Below are 15332 nucleotides of genomic sequence, written 5' to 3'. Positions count from 1 at the left end.
GGTCTCCTAAGGGACACCATAGCAAGCCTACGATGAGGCATAAGTTACATATGCTTTATTGAATGAGATCCTAAAAAGCCATAAAGAGCCTATGCATATATTATCATTAAATGAATTAATACTTAAAAGAATCATTAATGAACATGCTTCAAACATGTAATGAAGTGCTAAACAAGAGAAACGACGTCTCCAAGCATACTTTAGACAAAATAAACACAAGAGTTCACAAGGTTTTAAATCCATTTACGAGGCAAAACGAAGAGTGTTATTTGAGTAGAGAATCTTACCCATTTAGGAAAATCTCACTCAATTGACAAAAACACATTTTGCATACAAAAGTGGCCAAAGAACCATAAGCACTTAATATATGCCAAAAATTCAACTTGATTTTTAAAATATGCATATCAAAAATATGATTCACTTGAATATCTTAAAACACAAGTCATGAATGAAATTTTGCAAATTTCAACAATAGTTCATCCATTACAAACCACTACCTCATTAGTCCTCCAAAACCCATAAATCAAGTGTATAAGCTACTAGATCAAGAATATAAATATAATGCCATTAAAGGCCAAATGACACACACTAAGGTGTGTAAAAATACCTCTTGTCTACATATAATAATACTTGAAATGAGTGTATCAACGACAAGAACAAGAGAATACACGCCAACATGGACAAAAAACATCTCTTGTCTACGTAAAAATACACTCAAAATCAAATATGTTCAGCTACTAGAACAAGAGTATTAAGCCAACCATGGGCTAAAAACACAATACATCTCTTGTCTACATAAAATGACACTTGAATTGAGTGAAAGAAGCCAACCATGGGCATATAACTCAGCGACTAGAACAAAGACACACATGCCAACATAGGCTAAAATCACACACCATGGTGTGAATCAACGTGCCTTGTCTACATAAAATAACACTCAAAACAAGTGTGTTCAGCTACTAGACCAAGAGAGCAAAAGCCAACAAAGGGCAACCAACACACGAAGGTGTAATAAAATTCTTGTCTACATATGATGACACTTAGATAAGGGGCATAAAAGGATAAGACTTTTGAGGCAATAAAACTTGTAATGACAATCATATAAATAAAACCTTGAAACAATATTTTTCAAAAAAGAATACTCATAACAATATCATTTTGAAATAAAATGTGTGAATATACACACACCAAGAATACTTGTGCATAAGAGCACAAAACATAAATGTGCAAATGCACTCATATGATTCATAAACAATAAAAGGTTGGGCAAAAAACCCTAAAACCTTGATTTTAATATACCTTAAAACATTTAAGGTTTTAAACATTATATATCCATCACATTTATATATAAATAAGAGCATCCATAAGATCAATGGTCAACATTAAACTAGTGACACACTCATATACCAAATAATTCTAGAGTCCCAAGGTGCCCATAACTCACCTCAACCACCATCTATAATATGGCAAGTGGACAAAGTAAAATGACATAACAATAAGTGCCACACTCATAATTAGAGATCATATACCAAATCATTCTAAAGTCCTAAGGTGCCCATAACGCACCTCAATCACCATCTATAATATGGCAAGTGGACAATCTAGAATGATATAACACGAGGTGCCCATAACTCACCTCAAAAATCTCTAATATAACAATAGGGCCATAAAAGAATTGATGCATCATATGACAACATGTGATGGATAAAATAAGTGTCATTACAAGTCAAAAGAATACCTTGGCAACAAACATAATGACATGAAGAATACATCTTGGGATAATCAAGACAATCAAGCTTTTTAATCAAAGGAATCACAAGAACCGTAACGGTTCACAAAGAGAGGTTTAACTCAAAACTCAAAGAAAGAATATTCAATAGTACTTGAAAATTTATAGATTTGGGATAAAAATCCCATACAACAAGTTTTAAATATCCTTTGATTGTGATGAGATATGCGGAAACGTACAAAGTGCTATAAGTACTTATCATGTTTTATAATGATTTTAAAAAGGTTCAATATCTAAATTCATTATATTTTTCACAAAAAGAAATGTGCATAAAAGCTTCATAATGTAAGAAATGTCTACGAAGAGACAATAAGATGTGCACGAGGGCACTCATACAATATTTGAACAAATACACACCAAGGTGTAAACAAACATGCACTAAGGCATGTATTTCATTGAAAAGAGGAAATGCATACAAGCGCAACTATTTGAGAAACAAATGTATATAAAATACAAAAACACACAAAAGGGAGCAAGTATGCACTTTATAAAAAGAGCAATCCTTGAGATTTCTCAAACTTTTAATTATGCAATTATATGCTTGATAAATGTAATTTAGGACAAAGAGGACCATATGATGGTCAACATAGACATCTTTAGAGATATAAACAAGAGGTTTTGAAATCTTATGTGAAAAATACAAACCAACAAGTTTGTAAAGTTGTATCAATAAAATTAACGAAATCTTTTATACCAAAAAGATGTAATAGACACACTATGCACTCTATATAGTGTGAGAAATTCTTTTAAAAAATCTTTTACAATGGTTCGAACAACCTATTTATCACAAAAAAATCCTTTAAATAAACCAAAATCATTGAAACATCTTTAGGAGTTCTTATCATTAACAAGAACTACTTAGGATTCATAAAGAGGTAAGCTACAAAGATTTAGATGAGAAAATCAAAGAATATAGCAAAGAACATTAACTTATACAAGAATTATATAAGTTACAAAAAGTTTTGCCAAAAAAACCAAACACAAGAGTTTTTAAGCAAAAATCATTAATTTAGCAAGAAATCATATTTAAAAAGTTAACTTATATGTTAATCACGAAATTCTTATGAAAAGTCATAAATCTCACATAATTAAAAAATAATTTTGCAAACATAAATTACTATTATATGATGAGAAATCGATAACTATATAACCAAGCATTATATTTTTGAACAATAAACAAGTTTACCAAATTTAAAAGTAGATATACGAACACGCGAAAAAGTGAAAGGAAATGATTAAACTAAAAACACTAAATGTGCAAGAAAGATAGTTTCATAATGCATAATATGTTAAGAAAAGAGATACATACCGAAAAACTTTTAATAAAAAAAGAACAATGAATACTTCATCATTTCTTGAGCACCACGCTTTCCGTTGCGCCAAGAGACAATCCTATCGTAACCGGGCTCTGATACCATGTTAGAAAGTGGCTTTGAATACATTAGGTTCAATAATGAACCCATACATGCACATGAAGTGCGAATAAACCCATTAAAGGGAACAACATAAGCACATAATGTGCTAACACATAAACCCACACAAGGGGCAAAAATATGACTTAAAGTCATAAGTTGAATATTATTGAAAGAAAGGAAGAAGAGGGGAAAAACCCCTTACAATGGAGCAAGAGCTCCTCCAAATGTCTAAGAAATACAAGGGGGAGACCCCTATTTATAACACAAGAGAGGAGCCACAAAGGGGGCTCCCAAAGGAGTCGTTGGGAGCCCTCAACGGTCACATTTGTGACCGTTGGGGGCTCCCCAACGACTCTTTGGGGAGCCTCCCTAGGTGGCGCAAACCCAAAAAAATAGAAAAATAAAAAATAAAAAATAAAATAAAATTACAAACATATTCTGAATGAAATATGCGTAAAACTGGAAATGTCTAAACTACCCCTATGCCTATAAATAGAAAAATATTTTTTTTATATATATAATTAGGATAATACATATGCATATATGAATATGTATTATCCTTTATATATATATAATATATATAGTATTACGAAGGTTGAATGATACATTTTAACAACTTGTTACAAAAACTACGAGCAAGAAACAACCGAAGGAAACAATAAACAAGAATGATCAAACCAAACACAACAAGGACACACAGATTTACATGGAAAAACCTCCCCTCAAATCTGAGAGAGAGTAAAAAAAACCACGGCCGCCCAGAGGAAAAACTTTATTGCTCTTTTTCGACAGTTCCAAGAGAGAAAAAAAAGAAAGAATTTATACAAGGCAAGGGCGACAACCCTAAACCTAAACAAGTCGGGTCTGATCCATAAGAAACCGGGTCTCAAACTTAAGCCCAAGAAAAAAATTCCTTCGGGGGGCGCTGGGGGAGCCCCCGGGCAAAAACTCTGAATCAAGCTCCATAACTCATCAATACTGACACCTCATTGGCAGGTCCTGTGACCCTCATAGCCAATGCTGCCACAGAAGCATGGGTGGGCTGAACTTGCTCTAAGAGTAACATACACCAAATCTCGTTCTGCACCTACACATTTGTGCAGGAGAATTTAGTGCCTATCTGCGATTTGCCAACATAATCACGCAGTCTTCCAAAATCAAACTTCGTATCACTGACTGCTTTTATTTTGTGGTTTTTAGTCATGGTATGATTTTGATGTGGTCACCAGATTTTATAAGAGCAATTTAATGTCACGGAAAAATGGTGGAGTTGGGAAACAATTTTTGTTTAAGGGAGAAGTGGTGGCTAATAAATGTTGAGAGTCTTGAGACCTATATGTGAAAAGGTTTGAGATATTCAGAAAGAACCTAAGATTTTAATTTAACATACTAAATTCATTTTAAGAACTGGTATTATTTTCAGAAGCCTTTCTGATCAGTTCATAATGGTTGTAAGCTATGTCACGCAGTCACTCCATTTTGCTCTCCGTACCCATGTCGACATGTGTGTCCCCGTATCGACACACACATCGACACCTGAACACGCCAGTTTATCCTCCGGGCTTACAAGTTTGTATTCAATTTATAATTTATAATTATATTTTCAGTATATAATATATAATTTAGATATAACATATATATTTAGATTATATTTAGTTTATTATATATATATATAGCCGTGTCCCCGTACCCACTTTTTTTGGAATTGCCGTGTTGTACCCTCCGTACCCGCACCCGCACCCGTACCCAGGTGACATAGGTTGTAAGTTATTAATAATAGTTCAATGGCAGGTATAACTATTAATCGAGATTTGGTTGTGATTTAACAATAAACAATTAAACATGTCCCTTCAGTCACAACATAGTCCAACATCCAATTTATACTTGTTATGCCAATGTGTAAATCTCATACTTACATATATCATGATCTGCCTGGAAGGGCGTATCAGTGCAGACAAAGGACTGCCCAACCATCCTTCAATTCTTAAAACATTTGAAATATGAGTCCTAAAGTTATAGATTTCAATCGACACTACACTGAAAATTCATTTTTTTTTTTATTTCTATGGTTGGTGATAAGGTTTTTGTTAAAATTATATATATATATATATATATATATATATATATATATATAGAGAGAGAGAGAGAGAGAGAGAGTATGTAATTTCTCTTTTTGAGTCAGGGGTATTTTGGTCTTTTCCCCTTGTAATAAACACTGTCCACTAGGGACAACCCTTTTTTATTTTTTTATTTTTGTCTTTTAACCAAAGACTAGGGGCTCTTTGGTCATTGGACCAAAGAGTCGGAGCTGCCCAACGGTCATATCTACGACCGTTGGGAGCTCCAATGACTCTTTGGAGCTCCCAATGGCTTCCTTCTTTTGTGTGTTATTGTGTATAAATAGGGGTTCAACCCCACTTGTTCTTTTAATGCTTGTGTTAAGCATTTGATCAATAAAGGCTCCAATTGGAGCTCCTAATGGCCTCCCCGTTTTGTGTGCTATTGTGCATGAATAGGGGTTAAACTCCAATTGTTCTTTCAATGTTTGTGTTAAGCATTTGATTAATAAAGGCTGATATTTTTTACATTCCTGTGTATTTTTTTTTTGCTCGACTTTTGTATTGTCCCATAGTGGACTTGTGCATGTGCACTTGTATGATTGTGATCTTGTAAGCCCTTAGTGGCTAGTGTTTTGTGCTTCCACATATTTCATTACATGGTATTAGAGCCATAGTGTTCTTGGATTTGTAGAAAGTTGCCATCAAGTTATCGTGTTCGTGACAAAGTTTTCTAAGGGACCGTGCTCTCCTCTCCATTCCACTCTCTTCCTCTTCCTCTCTTTCTCACATAATGGAGACCAAAATCGACCTCTCATTCAAGCTCAATGAAAAAAAATACCTGATGTGGGCATCCGCTATGAAAAACAATCTCAAAGAAAAGAAGCTTTGGGGGTATGTGATGGGACTATCTTCAAACCCTAACTCAAGCTCACAAAAATTGAAGGAGGTTAAGAGAAGGCTTTAGAGGAAGATGCTTGTGCCAAGGCCATTGAGGATCATCATAAGAAAGTAGAAGATTGGGAGAGCAACTATGAAAAAATTCTTACATGGTTCATGAACAATGTTAAGCTTAAGGTACGTGCAAACATTGCTAAATTTCAAAAATCCAATAAAGCTTGGTTTTTTATGAAGGGTATCTATACCCAAAACGATCTTGCAAGAGAATATTTTTTGCAAGAAAAAGTTAGAACTACTAAGCAAGGGGATTTTAAGTATCCAAAAATTTTATAGTGCTTTAAATCTCCTATCGGATGAACTAGCACTTTTGGAGTTTAAGTGAGTTGCCATTGAAGATGTGAGACTTAGGCAAAAACAAATGGAACAAGAGGGATTTTTTCAATTCTTGTATGGGCTTTGTCCCAAATTTGAGCAAGTAAGATCTTCTCTTCTACATAGATCTACTCATCTTCCTCTTGAAGATGTTATAGTCGAAATTGTCCAAGAAAAAACTCGTTTTGGTATGAGTAAAAGTTGTGATGAAGTGTTGGCGGTATCTAAATCGGCAACAATGTTAAGACCTATAAGACTCCGCACTTTGGGAGACAAAACAACTATACTAATAATAATAACTATACTGGTGAAAGACAAAGAAGAAAATTGATTATTTGTCATCATTGTAATGAGTCAGGTCACGTTAAACCCACTTGTCTTAAGTTTAATGGAACCTTAAAGTATAATGTTGCTTTCGTTGAAGAATCTACTCTTAACAAGGAGAAGGCAAAAGTGGAGGCAATCTTAAAAACACACTTGGCCGAATATCCATGGCACTTTATAAATTCTTAAAACAACCTCATCTCCATCGGGTGCTGCCATTGCTTCCTCATTTTCACCCGGTATGTATTTTTGGATTCTAGATTTAAGAGCATCTTTTCATATGACCTCTTATGAGAATGCCTTATTCGATATATGCACCAACTCAAACTTGTCTTGTGTTGCTACCGCCAATGGAACCATTTTGAAAATTAAAAGTACATGAACTTTGGATTTTAAAAATGTTCAAAATTTTTTTGTTCCAAAAGTTAGTCTTTCCCAAGCTAAATTTAAACCTTTTTTTAATCTCTCAAATTGCCGACCATGGGCGTGAAATATCTTTTTCATCTAAAGGTTACTTTGTACAGGATCTCCGGTCAGAGAAGCGGATTGGGCAAGGCCATAGGAAATGAGATCTTTACTTTATGGACTCATTGTCTCTCCCTTTAAAATCTTTTTGTAACCATGTCCAAGATAAAAGAATTGAAATTTGGCATAAAAGACTTAGACATCCAAGCTATTCTAAAATATATCCCTTTTCTTTTGAAGAGAAATTTTGTAATGAAAAAGATATGACATGCAAAGATTGTATCCTTGAGAAAATAAAATCTATCCAATTTTCAAATGGAACTTTTGTTTCCACAAGACCTTTTGAATTTGTGCACTCGGATGTATGGGGCCCTTCTCTGGTTATATCTAAAGGTAGTTACTCATATTGCGGTACTTTTGTTGATAACTTTACTGGATATGCATGGGTTTATTTTCTTAATTTAAATTGAAAGTCTTCTCTTTCTTTAAAGAATTTCACATGAAAGTTAGAAAGCAATTTCAAAGCAATATATCTACTTTTAGATTGGATTTGGGTGGGGAATACATATCAAATAAATTTTAAAACTATTTAAAGCAAAATGGGATTTGCTATAAAAAATCGTACCCTAAAACCCCTCTACAAAATGGACTAGCGGAAAGAAGACATAACCATATAATAGAAACCGTTAGAACTCTACTTATTTCAAAAAATATTTCCAAAAGTTTTTAAGCCAAAGTCGTTTTAACTTCCACTTGTTTGATAAATAGAATGCCATTATTCATCTTGAAAAATGTTTTTCCTTATTAAAAACTTCTCAAAATGACACCCAATTTTATTCGTTTACGAGTTTTTTGTTATAAATGTTTTGTGTTATTACACAGAAGAGATAAGTTATTTCCAAAAGCAATTGAATGTGTGTTCATTGGATGTGGTGAAAATAAAAAATGATATAGATGCTTTGATTTCAAAAATAATAAACTTTATGTTTTTAAAGATGTGACATTCTTAGAGGATGAAAATGGCTTTGAAGAGAATGATAAGAAAGCGGAAATAAACTATATGTTTTTGTATGATCTCTTTCCAAGAGAAGATTTACATATTCATGATACTTCTTTGAATCATCATGAAATTATAGATGATAACAACCATCAATATCCTAATATTGAAACATCATCGAGTAGTGATGACACCATTAATAGTTCTAAGAATATTCAAGTTTATACCCGGCGTGAGTAAAATAATCCTACTAGTGCCTTAGAAAAGTTTTCTCAATACAGTGAGCCTATAAAAGAAATTTCACTTAAAAGATTTAACAGAGTGTCCATTCCACCAAATAGGTTTGTCTCTTAATGAGTCATTATCTCCTAATTATAGGATTTGCCTAATAGCATTCATTCACACCATGAGCCTTCACATTATAATGAAGCTAAAAATGTTTGTCATTGGATCGAAGCTATGAACATAAAACTAGATGCCCTTAGGAAAGCAAAAACTTGAGAAATAGTTACATTACCTTTAAACAAGAAAACTGTAACACCCCAAAATCATGAACTTGTAATCTTTTAGGAGAAATTTAAATGCTTTGCAACCAATCCTTTTTCAGAGTTTAAAATGACAGTTCAACAAAAAAATAGTGTTTGAAATAATAAGTCAACGGACCTTGGGGGCATTACAGGCGAACTTTCCCTTATATAATAGATTTGTATCTCTGTATAAGCATTGAAACCACAAAGATTCAAAATAAGGTTTTTATTAATTAAAGTTTATACAAAAAAGAAATTTCAAAAGAAAACCCTTGTGCAAAATTACAAAACGTGTTCAGGAACGAAACGTCAGAGAAAAAGTGGGATCTTGATATCATTGCGCCATCGCCTGTCGTACCAACTTAATCATCACTTGTACCCCATAAAACATGTTAGACTTATAAAAATTTGGTAGGTGCGTAGATATCAAAATTCAGAACATGACTAACATATACGTTGTTTCTTTAATGATGTGTAGTTCATAATAAGCTAAACGAGCATGATAATCTTGTTTCGATAATTACCTGTCCTGAGGGTACGCACACGAAAAACGTAGAAACAACTGAGACTGCCCGAGGGTTTGTTATTCCATGTATTTTAATACCCTGAACAACTAAGGGGACGACCAATGATCGAGAGAGAATTCCCCATAGGCCACTTGTTCAAGGGGATGCATCCGAACTTTTGCAGAAGTCATTGGGATCTACTTCCTAGGATAATTTTTGGTAGCGTAGTCCCCTAACTCCGATGATCGGGGACACCGAGTCATTGCTACTCGAGGAGCGTAATTGTTAACAACTTGTTCATCGAAGTTTTTGTATCATCCCATCCTCTCTTTTAACAAAACCAGAAAGACGAATGTGTATGTCAGGTTCTATTTTAACTGATGACCCATTCTTCATGCTTTGGTCATTTAAACCAAATCAAATATCTTGTCTGTGAATGCGATCATCACCATTTATGTGATTTTCTTTTAATCATCGTGTATTTTCACGCTACAAGGTTATCATAAACCTCCCGTCAGATCATCGTAGTACTAACATGTCATGCATGTCTGATAGTACCCCTACGATGAGAGGGATATTGGTTTCTCAGAAAGAAACCCCAATATTTATTTAGAATTTTCAAAGTTTCGTGCTTTAAACTGGAGAATATTCCAGTCATTTCAAATACGAAAAAGGACTGGGCGTACGTATCACCTAGGGCTACGTAGTCGATGCCTTTTCGTTATGCTAGTTTGAGGAGAAAAACTCGATTGCGAATACGCAAACGCCAAATGCTTGTTTTGCTTTTTGAGACAGTAAATAATGCGAGCTTGAAATCTCGCATTTGAAATCTTTTAAAAATAAAGACTTGGCGAGGATGCACAAATCTGCGTCCTTAAAAACATGCAGGCGTAATATAAAATAGGCATAAGTATGCAAAACTGTATACTTTGTAAAGTTATATATGTATATATGATACATATATATTAAAGCATAAGCTTGTGCACATTACAACGTGGCGGCAAAGTAAATGATATAAAGCAAGACCCGATATGTGAAACCACACATCGAGCTAAACAAATTGTGTAAGCGATGCGCAATATACGAAACCGTACATCGACTAAATAAACTGCGTAAGCGATGTGCGATATATAAAATCATACATCGGCTAAATAAACTGCGTAAGCGATGCACGATGTATGAAAACATACATCGGCTAAATAAATTGCGTAAGTGATGCACAATATATGAAACCGTACATCAACTAAGTAAATTGCTTTAGCGATGTACGATGTACGAAACCGTACATCGGCTAAATAAATTGCGTAAGTAGTAGCCTATGTACATTACAACGCGACGACAAAGTAATTGACATAATTTAAATGAGCAAGAATACACAAAACTACATCCTTGAGTTAGAGGCTATGTCACATGGGTGCGGTTGCGGGGGTGCGGCACTTTCAAAAACCTTGGGTGCGGGGGTGCGGCAATATATATATATATTATATAATTTTTAAGTTTTATCCGTTATTAGTTAAAAAAATATGTTTTAATGAGCCATTCGCAGTTTCACAGTCTGAATTAGTTCATACTTACACATGCATGGCTTAATCTTTGAGACAAGCATATGACTACTGGCAGGATTCCGACATTGAAAATATCAGGGCAGGAAGGATAGTTGTTTCGACTCCCCACCTGAGCCAACACATACCGAACATCTGAAAGCCCACATAGCGGCAAGGGAACCAACAACGACTGAATGTTGCAGTGTGGCATGCCAAACCGCATGTCCAAGCCCTCTGGCAAGATGCATAAGGAACCTTGCGGTTGAGCCGTTAGCACCGAGTAGGGACACGATTCCGCTGCGGCAAAGGGAAAGCAAACACAGAGATCCAAAAAAGCACAAGTTGTGCGCACGGAGACCCCGACGTTCTAAGAGGGAGAGAGGGAAGGTGGAGAGGAGAGGAGGAGAGCAGAGGAGTCGGAGAGGAGGAGAGCAGAGGGGGGCATACCTGGAGCGGTCGGCAGCGTCGGGGTCGGCGGAGAGCAGAGGGAGTCAGAGAGGAGACAAAGGGAGGATTAGGGCAAAAATTGCCCTAATCCCCTCCGCAGCCCATTTTATCGGGCATAATTTTTTTAAATTAAAAAGCTAGACCAAAATGACCCTGAGTGCGTTGACTGCACTGGGTATCGCACCCGCACGCGCACGCGCAACCGCGTTGTGTGGACGCAGGTGCAACACCTGGTTGGCCGAATCCCTGTGACATAGGTTAGAGGTATATATATAAATATAAAGTTAGAAGTATTTCATTATTTGTTCTCGTATGCAACTTTTTCCTACCTCAGAGATGGTCTGACTCATTGATGATTCTGAGTGTAGGTTCTTAAGGGCTCATGCCTTGGTAAACGTGTCTCGTCCGTTGTGCTGACTTGGTATGTTGCAATTGACTTCACTATGTTAAGTTCTTAGGTTTTGATGAAAGCGACGATGATTACGTCACAACGGTCGAACTTGAACCCCATTTGAACAGATCGTATTGAGCCGGACTTGGAGAAATCGAGTCAACACTTGGCGCACACGAGTCAGCTTGGGTTACGAGTTCGACTCGGGCTGTGCTCGATGATAGCCAAGCTGGGTCTGGCCCCAAACAAGACAAGACCGAGCCTAGTCTCGGTCCTTCTGCTTAAAGAACCGAGCTAGGATCGGTTCAAGTGGAGCTCAGCTCGGTAGGCTGACCCACAGGACAACTGCAACTGGTAGGAAGGTCGGACAACCGAAGGCAGTGGCTGTCGCGACTGCCGAGGACTGAAGGCCCCTGCCCGCCACTGGTGGCGCGGCGAAACCCGAGCTTGACTCAGGTTCAAGAAGGCCAAAAATACATCGGCAGGAGAAGAAAAGCGAAGAGGGGTGCTCGACACCCCTCTCTCCTGGCAAGCCCCTATCTGTCGATGACAGACAGGAAAAAAAATGGGAGGAGAGGGTGCTCGGCACCATCCCTCCTGTCCAGTCGAGCTCCAACCTACCAGCGACAAATAGGGAAGGAGAGGAAAAAAGAAAAAAAAGAGGCGGCACCCGAATGGTGCTGCCACCTTTGAAAAAAAAACAACGGCACCCGAGTGGTGCCGCTGCTTCCGACAGGGCGATAACACTGAGAGAAATAGGGAATAGAAAAGTGGGGGGGGGGGATCGTACCTGAGAGAGAGATGGTGTCAGGTCGGGTGCACCGACGAGAGGAAGGAGTCGAGGGTGAAAGAGGGAAACAGAGAGGCAAGAGGGCTCCGGCGAGCCTTCAGCGAGGTGCAGGAAGGGGCATCAGCTTCATGCTCCGGCGTGACTTAGGCGAGAGTTCGGAGGGCTCTGGCGAGGATGAGGCATCAGAGAGAGAGAGAGAGAGAGAGTTTGGCGGAGGTGAGGCGTCGGTATGGGCAACGGTGTCGGGGGGGGGGGGGGGGGGGGATCGGGTCGCGCTTTGGGTGCTCATGGAAGAGTCGAGAGGTGGGGTGGGGTGGGGGTGACTCGGATCCAGCGGGATCCAACCTGGATTCATTTTTTTTTTAAATGCACGAGTATTACAAAAACTATTGGATGTTGATGGGTTTTTAAGGTCAAAACTAAAAGTGATGGAACTCTAGAAAGATATAAAGGTAGGTTAGTAGCTAAAGGATACTCCCAAGAGTATGAAATTGACTATGAGGAAGCTTTTGCACCCGTGGCTAGAATGACTAGTATTATAACTCTAATTGTTGTTGATTCAACTAAGAAATGACTTATATATTAATTAGATGTTAAAAATATTTTTTTAATGGAGAACTAAATAAAAAAGTCTATATTGGATCCTCCATCAGAATTTGATACTGAAAAAGAAAAATATCTTGAAGTTTTAAAGGCTTTGTATGGTCTTAAACATGCTCATAAGGCTTGGTGTGATAGATTCAGCAATGTTATGATTAATTTGGGTTTTCATTCCTGCTATACTGATGCTGTTCTTTTTGTCAAAAGTACAGGTACCAACATTGTTATCCTTCTACTTTACGTTGATGATATGATAATAACAGGAAATGACATACAAGGAGTTAGTCATGTTAAAAATATTTTTAAAAGAAAAATTGATGTCTGACTTAGGATTCTTAAGATATTTTTTAGAAATTTAAATTGCATATTTCTGCAGAGGGTACATCATTTCTCAAATAAAACTTACTGCACATATCTGTGCTAAATCTAAAATTTCAAATAAGAAAGTGAAAATTCCTGAAGTGGTGAATGTTAAATTAAGACTTAAAGATGAGACTCTTCTTGAAGATCATACACCTTACAGACAACTAATTGGGTCTCTCACTTATCTGTCTATCATCAGACCAGATATAGCACATGCAGTTTATTCTGCCAGTCAATTTCAATATGCATCAACAACTGTGCACATGAATGTTGTACTAATGATCGTCAAATATATCAATAACACCATAACTAAAAAGCTCTTTCTATCCTCATTCTCATATTTAGATTTACTTGCTTATACTGATGTTGATTGGGGAGAAAATCTCAATGATAGAATCTCAACTATTGGTTTTTGTATTTTTTTAGGAGATTCACTGATTGCCTAGAGATGCAAGAAGTAATAGAAAGTCTCACTGTCCTTTACTAAAGTTGAATAATGAGTTATAACAACGACAACTATGAAACTTGTATGGTTAAAAAATCTTCTCAGAGATATGGGTGTCAACATTTCCAAACCTTCGAAGATATGTTGTGATAATAAAAATGCAGTTTATATTTTCAGCAACTACACCTTCCATGAGCGCACCAAGCACATCGAGATGGACTGTCATTATGTTCGTGATGATTTTTTTAGAGAAACTATTGAGTTGCCCTTTGTCACTTCAAAATTTCAGCTTGCAGACTTCTTTACTAAAACTCTTACTGCTCCACGTCTTTTATTTTTATTCAACAAACTTTCGGTGTTGGGGGGATGTTAAAATTATATATATATATATATATATATATATATATATATATATATATATATATATGTCTGTAATTTCTCTTTTTGAGTCATTGGTATTTTGGTCTTTTCTTCTTGTAATAAACTTTGTCCACTAGGGACAGCCCTTTTTTATTTTTTTACTTTTTTCTTTTTGTCTTTTAACCAAAGACTAGGGGCTCTTTGGTCATTGGACCAAAGATTCATTGGAGCTGTCCAACGGTCATATTTATGACCCTTGGGAGCTCCAAGGACTCTTTGGAGCTCCCAATGGCCTCCCCTTTTTGTGTGCTATTGTGTATGAATATGAATTAAACCCCACTTGTTCTTTCAATGCTTGTGATAAGCATTTGATCAATAAGGGCTGATATTTTTTACATTCTGTATTGTCCCACAGTGGACTTGTGCATATGCACTTGTATGATTGTGATCTTGTAAGCCCTTAGTGGCTAGTGTTTCGTGCTTTCGCATATTTCATTACAATTTTTTCTTTTCTCTTTTCCTTGAACTATCCTCCCAAAAAATGCATTTTTTATTTTATAGAAATTCAGTATTTTATTTTGGAAATCTCAATAGTATATCTTGTTTGACCAAGGTTTTTCTTTTTCCTGTTTCTAGTTATCCTTCTTAGTGCTTGAGTGATGTAATAAAGTTTCAATTCTTTCCATTCCTGCAGTACTTCTGTTGTACTGCAACATTTGGTAGAATTTAGTGTTTTCTTGGACCAATTTACAAAATTACCTATCAATAAATCTGGACTTTTCATAAAAATTGTAATGAAATATGCGAAAATACAAAACATGGGCTTCTAAGAACTTATAAGATCATAAACACAAAGTGCGTATCCACGTACACAAGTCCAACTAAGAGACAATACAAGAGCTCAAAGGCACTACACAAGCACTAACATCAAAGAACTAAACAAAGTAACACAAAAATATAAAAATATTCATCTTATTGAGCATGAATGCTTAAGAGAAGCATTATTTTACAAAGAGGAGAAAGACACTATATATATATAG

General features: G+C 36.2%; 1 protein-coding gene across 2 annotated transcripts in view; it reads left to right on the top strand.

Annotated features, from left to right (window-relative positions):
* Positions 1–15332, top strand: part of AT-HF (HIS HF) — a 48602-nt gene that overhangs the window by 24541 nt on the left and 8729 nt on the right. The window lies entirely within an intron of this gene.

The sequence above is a fragment of the Nuphar pumila genome, chromosome 11 (assembly GCF_984573655.1).
Source record: "Nuphar pumila chromosome 11, dmNupPumi1.hap1.1, whole genome shotgun sequence".
Classification (NCBI taxonomy): Eukaryota; Viridiplantae; Streptophyta; class Magnoliopsida; order Nymphaeales; family Nymphaeaceae; genus Nuphar; species Nuphar pumila.
This window is presented reverse-complemented; position numbering and strand designations above follow the sequence as displayed.